Source organism: Solanum lycopersicum, chromosome 6 (assembly GCF_036512215.1).
Source record: "Solanum lycopersicum chromosome 6, SLM_r2.1".
Classification (NCBI taxonomy): Eukaryota; Viridiplantae; Streptophyta; class Magnoliopsida; order Solanales; family Solanaceae; genus Solanum; species Solanum lycopersicum.
Window position 1 is genome coordinate 27,897,880 of NC_090805.1, and position 10,483 is coordinate 27,908,362.

Here is a 10,483-nt window from a genome sequence, read left to right on the forward strand (position 1 = left end):
AATAGTGATATCGTAGTCCTTCAGTAGTTCCATCCATCTCCTCTGTCTCAAGATCAAATTTTTCTGAGTAAAGACATACTGTAGGCTACGATGATCTGTATAGACCTCACACTTAACCCCATATAAATAGTGTTTCATTGCTTTAATGCAAACACTACCGCGGCTAATTCCAAATCATGAGTGGGATAGTTACGTTCATGCACTTTTAATTGTCTTGAAGCATAAGCAATCACATTCTTCTCTTGCATTAGCACTGCACCCAAACCCGAATAGGATGCATCAATATAGACAATGAAGTTCTTACCTTCCACGGGCAAGGTGAGAATTGGTGCAGTAGTCAACAGAGTCTTGAGCTTCTGAAAGCTTTCCTCACACTCATCCGACCATACGAATGGGACATTTTGCTTAGTCAAGTTCGTCAGTTGGGAAGCAATAGAAGAGAATCCCTTGACAAATCGGCGGTAGTAGCTAGCTAACCCAACAAAGCTCCTTATTTCTGACACATTAGTAGGTCTTACCCAATTCTTTATTGTCTCAATCTTAGAAGGATCCACCATCACTCCATCCTTAGAAACCACGTGCCCCAAGAAGGACACTGCATCTAGCCAAAACTCACACTTAGAGAACTTGGCATAAAGCTTTTTCTCCCTCAACATTTCCAATACCATTCTCAAATGCTCCTCATGTTCCTTCTTGCTCTTTGAGTATATCAGTATATCATCAATAAATACGATCACGAAGAGGACCAAATATGGCTTAAAAATCCCGTTCATCAAGCTCATGAACGCAGCAGGGGCATTCGTAAGACCAAAAGACATCACTACAAATTCGTAATGCCCATACCTCGTTCGAAAAGCAGTCTTTGGCACATCCGTTGCCCGTATTTTCAATTGATGATAACCGGATCTCAAGTCAATCTTAGAGAAGACACAAGCGCCTTGTAACTGATCGAACAAGTCATCAATGCGAGGAAGAGGATACTTGTTCTTTATGGTTACCTTGTTCAACTGCCGGTAGTCTATGCACATCCGAAAACTCCCATCCTTCTTCTTTACAAACAAAACCGGAGCACCCCAAGGAGATGCACTTGGTCTAATGAAGCCTTTGTTCAACAACTCTTGAAGTTGTGCTTTTAACTCTCTTAACTCCGCGGGAGCCATTCTATAAGGGGGTATAGAAATGGGGCGAGTACCCGGTTCAAGATCAATACAGAAGTCAATATCCCTATCTGGTGGCATACCAGGAAGATCTGCAGGGAACACATCCAGAAACTCACAGACCACCGAAACCGACTCAATCGGAGGCACTTGGGTAGTGTCATCCTTGAGATGTGCTAGGAAAGCTAAACACCCTTTACTAACCATTTTCCTAGCACGAAGAAAGGAGATGATATGCACCGGATTGGAAGTGTAGTCACCCTCCCACACTAACGGATCTGTCCCAGGCTTGACTAATGTCACCGTTTTAGCATTACAATCCAAAATCGCAAATTGCGGAGAAAGCCAAGTCATACCCACGATTACATCAAAATCATCCATTTCAAAGATAATCAAATCTACATAAGTATTGCTCCCCACAAAGTTCACCAAACAAGACCTATATACCTTTTCAACTACCACAGACTCACCCACCGGAGTAGAAACACGAATAGGCATATCAAGTAATTCACAATGTAAATTTAGACCATTAGCAAATGAGGAAGATACATAAGAAAATGTGGATCCAGGATCAAACAATACAGAAGCCATGCAATCACAAACCAGAAGATTACCTGTGATGACAGCATCAGATGCCTCCGCTTCAGACCGCCCAGGGAAAGCGTAACAATGGGCCCTATCGTTTGTCTGTCCATTGCCCCTACCATGTTGTGATGTAGTGGCTCCAGTTGCCCATCACCTCGACCATTTCGGTAACCATAATTACCTCGACCACCACGTCCTCCAGAATAACGGCCTCTACCATGACCACCTCTACCTCTAGCCATTGGGGGTCTATAACTCTGTTTGGGACAATTCCTCCTAATATGTCCAGTCTCCCCACATCCATAACACTCTCTAGAGTCAAGCATAGGCCTCTCAGAGAAGTGTTGACCGGTCTGAGGTGGATCCCCAACTACAGTCTGTAGTGAAGACTGAATGGGTCGAACTGAGTAACCTCCGGAACCCTGTCCTCTAGAGTAAGAATCATTAAACTCACCTCCCTTTCGAAACCTCTTTGATGTCGATGCCATGGTGAATTCATCTGGCTTCACTCCTTCCACCTCTACCACGAAATCTACCACTTCTTGGAAGGATTTTGCCGTAGCCGCTACCTGTAAGGCTGAAATCCGCAACTCTGACCTCAACCCCTTCACAAAACGAAGAATCCGCTCTTGTGGACTAAAACAAAGTTGAGTGGCATATCTGGATAGTGCACGAAACTTAGCCTCATATGCATTGACCGACATCCTACCTTGCTCTAGGCTCAAGAACTCATCCCTTTTCCTATCCCTCAAAGTCCGGGGGATATACTTCTCCATAAACAAACTAGAGAATGAGGCCCAAGTCATAGGTGGTGCCTCGGTTGGTTGACACTCAACATGTGACCGCCACCACATTTTGGCGTTCCCTTGAAACTGATAACTCAAGAACTCAACACCAAACCGTTCTACTATACCCATCTTGTGTAGTAGCTCATGACAGTCAACCAGAAAATCGTAAGCATCCTCAGATTCAGCACCCTTGAAGACTGGAGGTTTCAATTTCAAGAACTTACTGAAAAGTTCATGCTGATCATTTGTCATTATAGGCCCAGTAGTCAGACTTGGAAACGTGCCTATGTCCAATGAGGCATCCATACGAGGAGCCATAGTGGCTGCATGTTGTACCTCTGGAACCGGAGGTGTTGGTGTAGAAAACACTGGAGGTATCTGGCCTTGATCAGATAACCCGCTAAGATAAGCAAGAACCTGATTAATCATTTCTGGGGTAGGTTGGGGTGGCAATTCCTTATTCTGCACTTGTTCATTCTCCCTATCCTCCCCTTCTCTTACTACTTCCTTAGTCGGTGGAGGAGTCACCGCCCTAGTACCAGATGGGCTAGGTGCTCGTCCTCTTCCTCTAGAGGACGTCCTCCCACGACCTCTACCAAGGCCTCTTGCCGTTGCTCTTCCTCGAGCCACAGCCCCAGTGGCTGGCTCAGACGCACCCTGTCCTGCTGGTGCTGGTGTTGGTGTTGGCGTAGTCGTTGCTCTGGTTCTAACCATCTGCGAAAGAGAGTGAAGATGGTCAGATACCAATTTGTATCACCTAGATACCAATTGGATTCAAGTAGTAGCACGAAAGAAAGAAAGAAAGAATGGAATTTTCCTAAAATCCTATAGCCTCTCAAAGAAAAGTAAAGGTGTCCCCCTACCGTTCCTCAAGACTCTACTAGACTCGTTCTTGTGTGATGAGACCAACGAACCTAATGCTCTGATACCAAGTTTGTCACGACCCAAATCCGGGCCGCGACTGGCACCCACACTTACCCTCCTATGTGAGCGAATCAACCAATCTAAACCTTAACATTTCAATATAATATAAACAGAAAGTAATGCGAAAGACTTAAACTCATAAATAAAATCAATAACTATTATTATCCCCAGAATCTGGAAGTCATCATCACAAGAACATCTACAATCAAATGACTAAACTAAGAGTATTCTAAAAGCTAAAAATACATAAGAAGCTAGTCCATGCCGGAAGTTCAAGGCATCAAGACTTGAAGAAGAAGATCCAGTCCAAGCTAGAAGCGTTAGCTCACCCTGAATTTCCGATGTAGTAAGACTGGCTTGAATTACTGTTGAGTTGAAGACGATGGCACGTTTGCTGCACTCCACAAATAAAGAAGAAGAAAACATAAAAGTAGGGTCAGTACAAAACACGGGTACTGAGTAGATATCATCGGCCAACTCAAAATAGAAAACAATATATACCAAGTAATATCATAAAATCAACTATGATACTCAACATGTAGCAACAACAAGCACTATATCATTAACAATTTCCGTCAAGTTCACACATGAGGACTCAAGCCTCAATACCATACTCATTTGGGAATCATGTTCATTAGATTGAGTATATTAACATCTTTCAAGATTCATTATCTTTATTTCTCTTGTGTCGATACGTGACACTCCACTCCCTCATATTCATTAATCCTCTTGTGTCGGTACGTGACACTCCGATCCCCTAAATCTACGTGTCAGTTCATGACACCCGATCCCCTAAATCTACGTGTTGGTTCGTGACACCCGATCCCCTAAATCTATGTGTCGGTTTGTGACACCCGATCCCCTAAATCTACGTGTCGGTTCGTGACACCCGATCCCCTAAATTTACGTGTCGGTTCGTGACACCCGATCCCCTAAATCTACGTGTCGGTTCGTGACACCCGATCCCCTAAATCTACGTGTCGGTTCGTGACACCCGATCCCCTAATCTCATTCTATCAACTCATCAAGCCTTCTCCCTTACCAAGGCATCATCAATCTCATTACTTTAGTTCATCAAGCCTTCTCCCTTACCAAGTCATCATCATTAAAAAGAGATTAGGTTTTTATCAAGATTTGGGATTCAATAACTTCATCATGCTTAATATAATCACAATTATATAATCACGTTCATGCATGCATACAATTAAGCACATAGCAGGGTTTACAATACTATCAATACATATCATTCTCTATTAAGAGTTTACTATGAAAGCATGAAAACCATAACCTACCTCCACCAAAGAATTGCGATCAACAAGCTATCTTCTCAAAATCCTTGCTATCCTCTTCGTTTCTCTCTCTCTCTACTCGTTCTCTTTCTTTTTCTGTCTCTCTTTGTTCTTTCTATTTTTCTTGTTCAAACCCTCTTTCTTTTACCCTAATTAACATATAATCAAGTGTAAAAGATGGCAATAATAACCCACTAATTAACTTAAGGTTACCTCTTTTAACCCCCCAAGTAATTCGACTTATTAACATTAACCCACTAACCTTATAATTAAAGCAGGAATAGTCAAAAACGTCCCTTAAAACGTATAAAGAAATCCGACCCGGACTGGGATTGCGCAACCTGTGACGGGTCGTCATGCCTGCGACGGTCCGTCCTGCAGGTCGTCGCAAAGTTCAGAGACCCAAATTTTCACCAAGGGTCTGTGACGGTCCATCACACCTGTGACGGTCCGTCCTGCCATTTCGTTACGAAGTTCAGAGAGTCGATTTTCAGTACCCAATTTTCAGTTTTTCTAAGTGTTTTGAAACGAGACCCTGCGACGGTCCGTCGTGCCCATGACGATCCGTCGTTGGGTCCGTCGCCTCAGCCTGATTTTCCAGAAATAAAATCTGCTGCTCAAAACGACTAAACAGGTCGTTACAGCTAGAAGCTTTAGCTCACCCTGAAATCTGGTGTGACAAAGACTGGCTAGAGTTACGGTTGAGTTGAAGATTACGGTACGTTTGCTGCACTCCACAATGAACAAAAAGAAAACATACAAGTAGGGGTCAGTACAAAACACGAGTAATGAGTAGATATCATCGGCCAACTCAAAATAGAAAACAGTATATATCAGATAATATCATAAAATCAACTACAATACTCAACATGCGGCATTTACAATTACCATAACCCTTGGTCACAACACCCAGCACATCAATGAGGACTCACGCCTCCCCATCATACTCATTTGGGAATTAGGTTCATTAAATTGAGTATATTAACATATTCCAAGATTTATTCTCTTTTATTCCTCTTGTGTCGGAACGTGACACTCCGATCCCCTAATACTACGTGTCGGTTCGTGAAACCCGATCCCCTAATACTACGTGTCGGTTCGTGACACCCGATCCCCTAATACTACGTATCGGTTCATGACACCCGATCCCCTAATACTACGTGTCGGTTCGTGACACCCGATCCCCTAATACTACGTGTCGGTTCGTGACACCCGATTCCCTAATACTCTATGTCGGTTCGTGACACCCGATCCCCTAATTCTACGTGTCGGTTCGTGACACCCGCTCCACTAATTCTCATTCTATTAATTCATCGAGCCTTCTTTTATACCAAGGCATCATCAATCTCATTACTTTAGTTCATCAAGCCTTCTCATATACCAAGGCATCATCAATCTCATTACTTTAGTTCATCAAGCCTTCTCTTATACCAAGGCATCATCATTAACAAGGTAAATTTAGGATTAGAGATTCAATAGACTCATCATGCTTATTCATCACAATTATATAATCACATCATGTAAGCACACAATTAAGCATATAGAAGGTTTTATAATACTACCCAACACATATCATTCGCTATTAAGAGTTTACTACGAATAGCATAAAAACCATAACCTACCTCCACCGAAGAATTGAAGTCAAGAAATCTACTTTTCCAATGCTTTGCTTTCCTCTTCGTTCTCTTCTCTTGATCGATCGTTTCTCCCTCTCTCTGTTCTTTCTATTTTTCTTATTCCAACCCTTTTTCTTTTACCCTAATTAGCATATAATTAAGTATCAAAGATGGTAAAAGTAGCCCAATAATTAATTCAAGGTTATCTCCTTTAACCCCCAAGTAATTGAATTATTAACATTCAACCACTAACTTTATAATTATAACAGGAATAGTCCAAAACGCCCCTTAAAAACTTTTAATAGAAATCCGACCCAGCCTGGGTTACGCAACCTGTGACGGTTCGTCATGGCTGTGACGGTCCGTCCTGCAGGTCCATCGCAAAGTTCAGAGAGTTAATTTCTGTGGAAGATGTGTGACGGTCCGTCGTGCCCATGCGGTCCATCCTGTCATTCCGTTACGAAGTTCAGAGAGTCGATTTCAGTACCCAAATTTCAGAATTCTAAGTGTTTTGGAACGAGACCCCCACGACGGTCCGTCGTGCCCATGACGGTTCGTCGTGGGATCCGTCGACTTAGCCAGTTTTTCCACAAATAAAATCTGCTGCTCAAAATGACTAAACAGGTCGTTACAATAGATACCAATTTACCCATCATTCGTCCCTAAACGATCACAAGAAGAAAAACAAGGGCGAAAATGAGTACCTGAATCTGTAAACAGGTGTGGGTATCTTTCTCGCATATCAGCCTCCTTCTCCCAAGTGGACTCTTCAACTGGTCGATTCTTCCATTGAACTTTGATGGATGCAATCTCCCTTGATCTCAACTTGCGAATTTCTTTATCTAGAATGGCAATAGGCTCCTCCTCATAAGTCAAATTCTCATCAAGAAGAACCGAATCCCAACGAATGATGTAGTTTCCATCCCCATGATATCTTTTCAACATAGACACATGAAATACCGGATGCACTCCTGACAGTCCTGGGGGCAAGGCTAATTCATAGGCCACCTCCCCTACTCGCTTAAGTACTTCAAATGGTCCAATATACCTTGGGCTTAGCTTACCTCTTTTTCCAAACCGCATCACCCCTTTCATGGCCGAAACCTTCAGCAAGACTTGCTCACCCTCCATGAACTCCAAGTCTCTAACCTTTCGATCTGCATATTCCTTTTGCCTGCTTTGAGCCGCTAAAAGCTTTTCTTGAATAGATTTCACCTTCTCTAATGAATCCCTCAAAAGATCAGTACCCCAAGGTCTAACCTCAAATGCATCAAACCAACCAATGGGAGACCTACATCTCCTCCCATACAATGCTTCGAAAGGAGCCATATCAATACTTGAGTGATAGCTATTATTGTATGAAAATTCCGCTAAGGGTAATAAGTTATCACAATGACCACCAAATTCTATCACACATGCACGAAGCATATCCTCCAACACTTGAATCGTTCGCTCAGACTGACCATCGGTCTGAGGATGGAACGCAGTACTAAGGTCCAACCTAGTACCCAATTCCGCATGCAATGTTTTCCAAAACTTAGAAGTAAACTGCGTACCTCTATTTGATATGATGGAGAGTGGAACTCCATGCAATCGAACGATTTCGGAGATATAGATTTTGGCTAACTTCTCTGCATTGTAGGTCACCTTGACCGGAATGAAGTGAGCAGACTTAGTTAACCTATCAATGATTACCCAAATGGAGTCATACTTACTCATTGTCTTTGGAAGACCAACCACGAAGTCCATTGCAATCCTTTCCCACTTCCATTCAGGAATGGGCATTCTCTGAAGTGTTCCTCCGGGCCTCTGGTGTTCATACTTTACTTGCTGACAATTTGAACATTTGGCAACAAAATCAACAATGTCGCGCTTCATTCTACTCCACCAAAAGTGTTGCTTTAGGTCACGGTACATCTTGGTTGCACCAGGATGTATAGAATATCCGGAACTATGAGCCTCTGTAAGAATAGTGTGGATCAAATCATCAACACGGGGCACACATATCCTTCCCTTAATTCTCAAAACACCTTCCTCATCCACTATTGCTTCTTTAGCCTCTCCTCGCAACACCAAATCCCGAATTCGGCTTAGTTTCTCATCATCAAACTGTTTTCCCTTGATCTTGTCAAGAAAAGAAGATCTCGCCTCCACACTAGCCAAAAATCCTCCCTTCTCATTTACTTCTAACCTCATAAAGTCGTTAGCAAGAGTTTGAACCTCTCTAGCCAATGGGCGTCTAGAAACTTGTAAGTGGGCTAAACTACCCATGCTCTCTGCTTTTCTACTTAAGGCGTCTGCCATAACATTAGCCTTTACTGGGTGATACAAGATGGTAACATCATAATCCTTCAGTAGTTCCATCCACCTCCTCTGTCTCAAATTTAAATCCCTCTGAGTAAAGACATACTGTAGGCTACGATGATCCGTATATACTTCACACTTGACCCCATATAGATAATGTCTACATTGCTTTAATGCAAACACAAATGCGACCAATTCCAAATCGTGGGTCGGATAGTTACGTTCATGCACCTTTAATTGCCTTGAAGCATAAGCATACGTTCTTCTCTTGCATTATCACTGCACCCAAAACCGAATAGGATGCATCACAATAGACAATGAAATTCTTACCTTCCACTGGCAGGGTAAGGATTGGTGCAGTAGTCAACAAGGTCTTGAGTTTCTGAAAGCTTTCCTGACATTCGTCCGACCATACAAATGGAACATTCTACTTAGTCAAGTTCGTTAATTGGGAAGCAATAGAAGAGAATCCCTTGACAAATCGACGGTAATAGCTAGCTAAACCAACAAAGCTCCTTATTTCTGACACATTAGTAGGTCTTACCCAATTCTTCACTGTCTCAATCTTAGAAGGATCCACCATCACCCCATCCTTAGAAACCACATGCCCCAAGAAGGACACTGCATCTAGCCAAAATGGAGAATTTGGCATAAAGCTTTTTCTCCCTCAACATTTCCAATACAATTCTCAAGTGCTCCTCATGTTCCTTCTTGCTCTTTGAGTATACCAATATATCATCAATAAATACGATCACAAAGAGATCCAGATATGGCTTAAAAATCTCATTCATCAAGATCATGAAAGCAGCAGGGGCATTCGTAAGCCCAAAAGACATTACTAAGAACTCATAATGCCCATACCTGGTCCGAAAAGCAGTCTTGGGCACATCTGCTGCCCGTATTTTCAATTGATGATAACCAGATCTCAAGTCGATTTTTGAGAAGGTACAAGCACCTTGTAACTGATCGAACAAATCATCAATGCGAGGAAGAGGATACTTGTTCTTAACCGTTACCTTATTCAGTTGTCTATAGTCTATGCACATCCGAAAGCTTCCATCCTTCTTCTTCACAAACAAAACAGGAGCATCCCAAGGGGATGCACTTGGTCTAATGAAGCCTTTGCTCCACAAATCTTGAAGTTGAGCCTTTAACTCCCTTAACTCAGCGGGAGCCATTCTGTAAGGGGGTATAGAAATGGGGCGAGTACCCGGTTCAAGATCGATGCAGAAGTCAATATCTCTATCCGGTGGCATACCAGGAAGGTCTGCAGGAAACACATCTAAAAACTCGCGGACTATCAAAACCGACTCAATTGAAGGTACTTGGGTAGTATTATCCCGGAGGTGTGCCAAGAAAGCTAAACAACCCTTACTAACCATTCTCTTAGCATGAAGAAAGGAGATGATACGAACCGGATTGGAAGTGTAGTCACCCTCCCACACTAACGGATTTGTCCCAGGCTTGGCTAACGTCACAGTTTTAGCATTACAATCCAAGATTGCAAAATTTGGAGAGATCCAAGTCATACCCAGAATTACATCGAAGTCAACCATTTCTAAGATAACCAAGTGTACATGAGTATTGCCCCCACAAAAGTCAAAATACAAGACCTATACACCTTTTCAACTATCACAGAATCACCCACCATAGTAGAAACACGAATAGGCATGTCAAGCAATTCACAATGTAAACTAAGACCATTAGCAAATGCGGAAGATACATATGAAAATGTAGAGACAGGGTCAAATAATACAGAAGCCATACGATCACAAACCAAAAGATTACCTGTGATAACAACATCTGATGTCTCCGCTTCT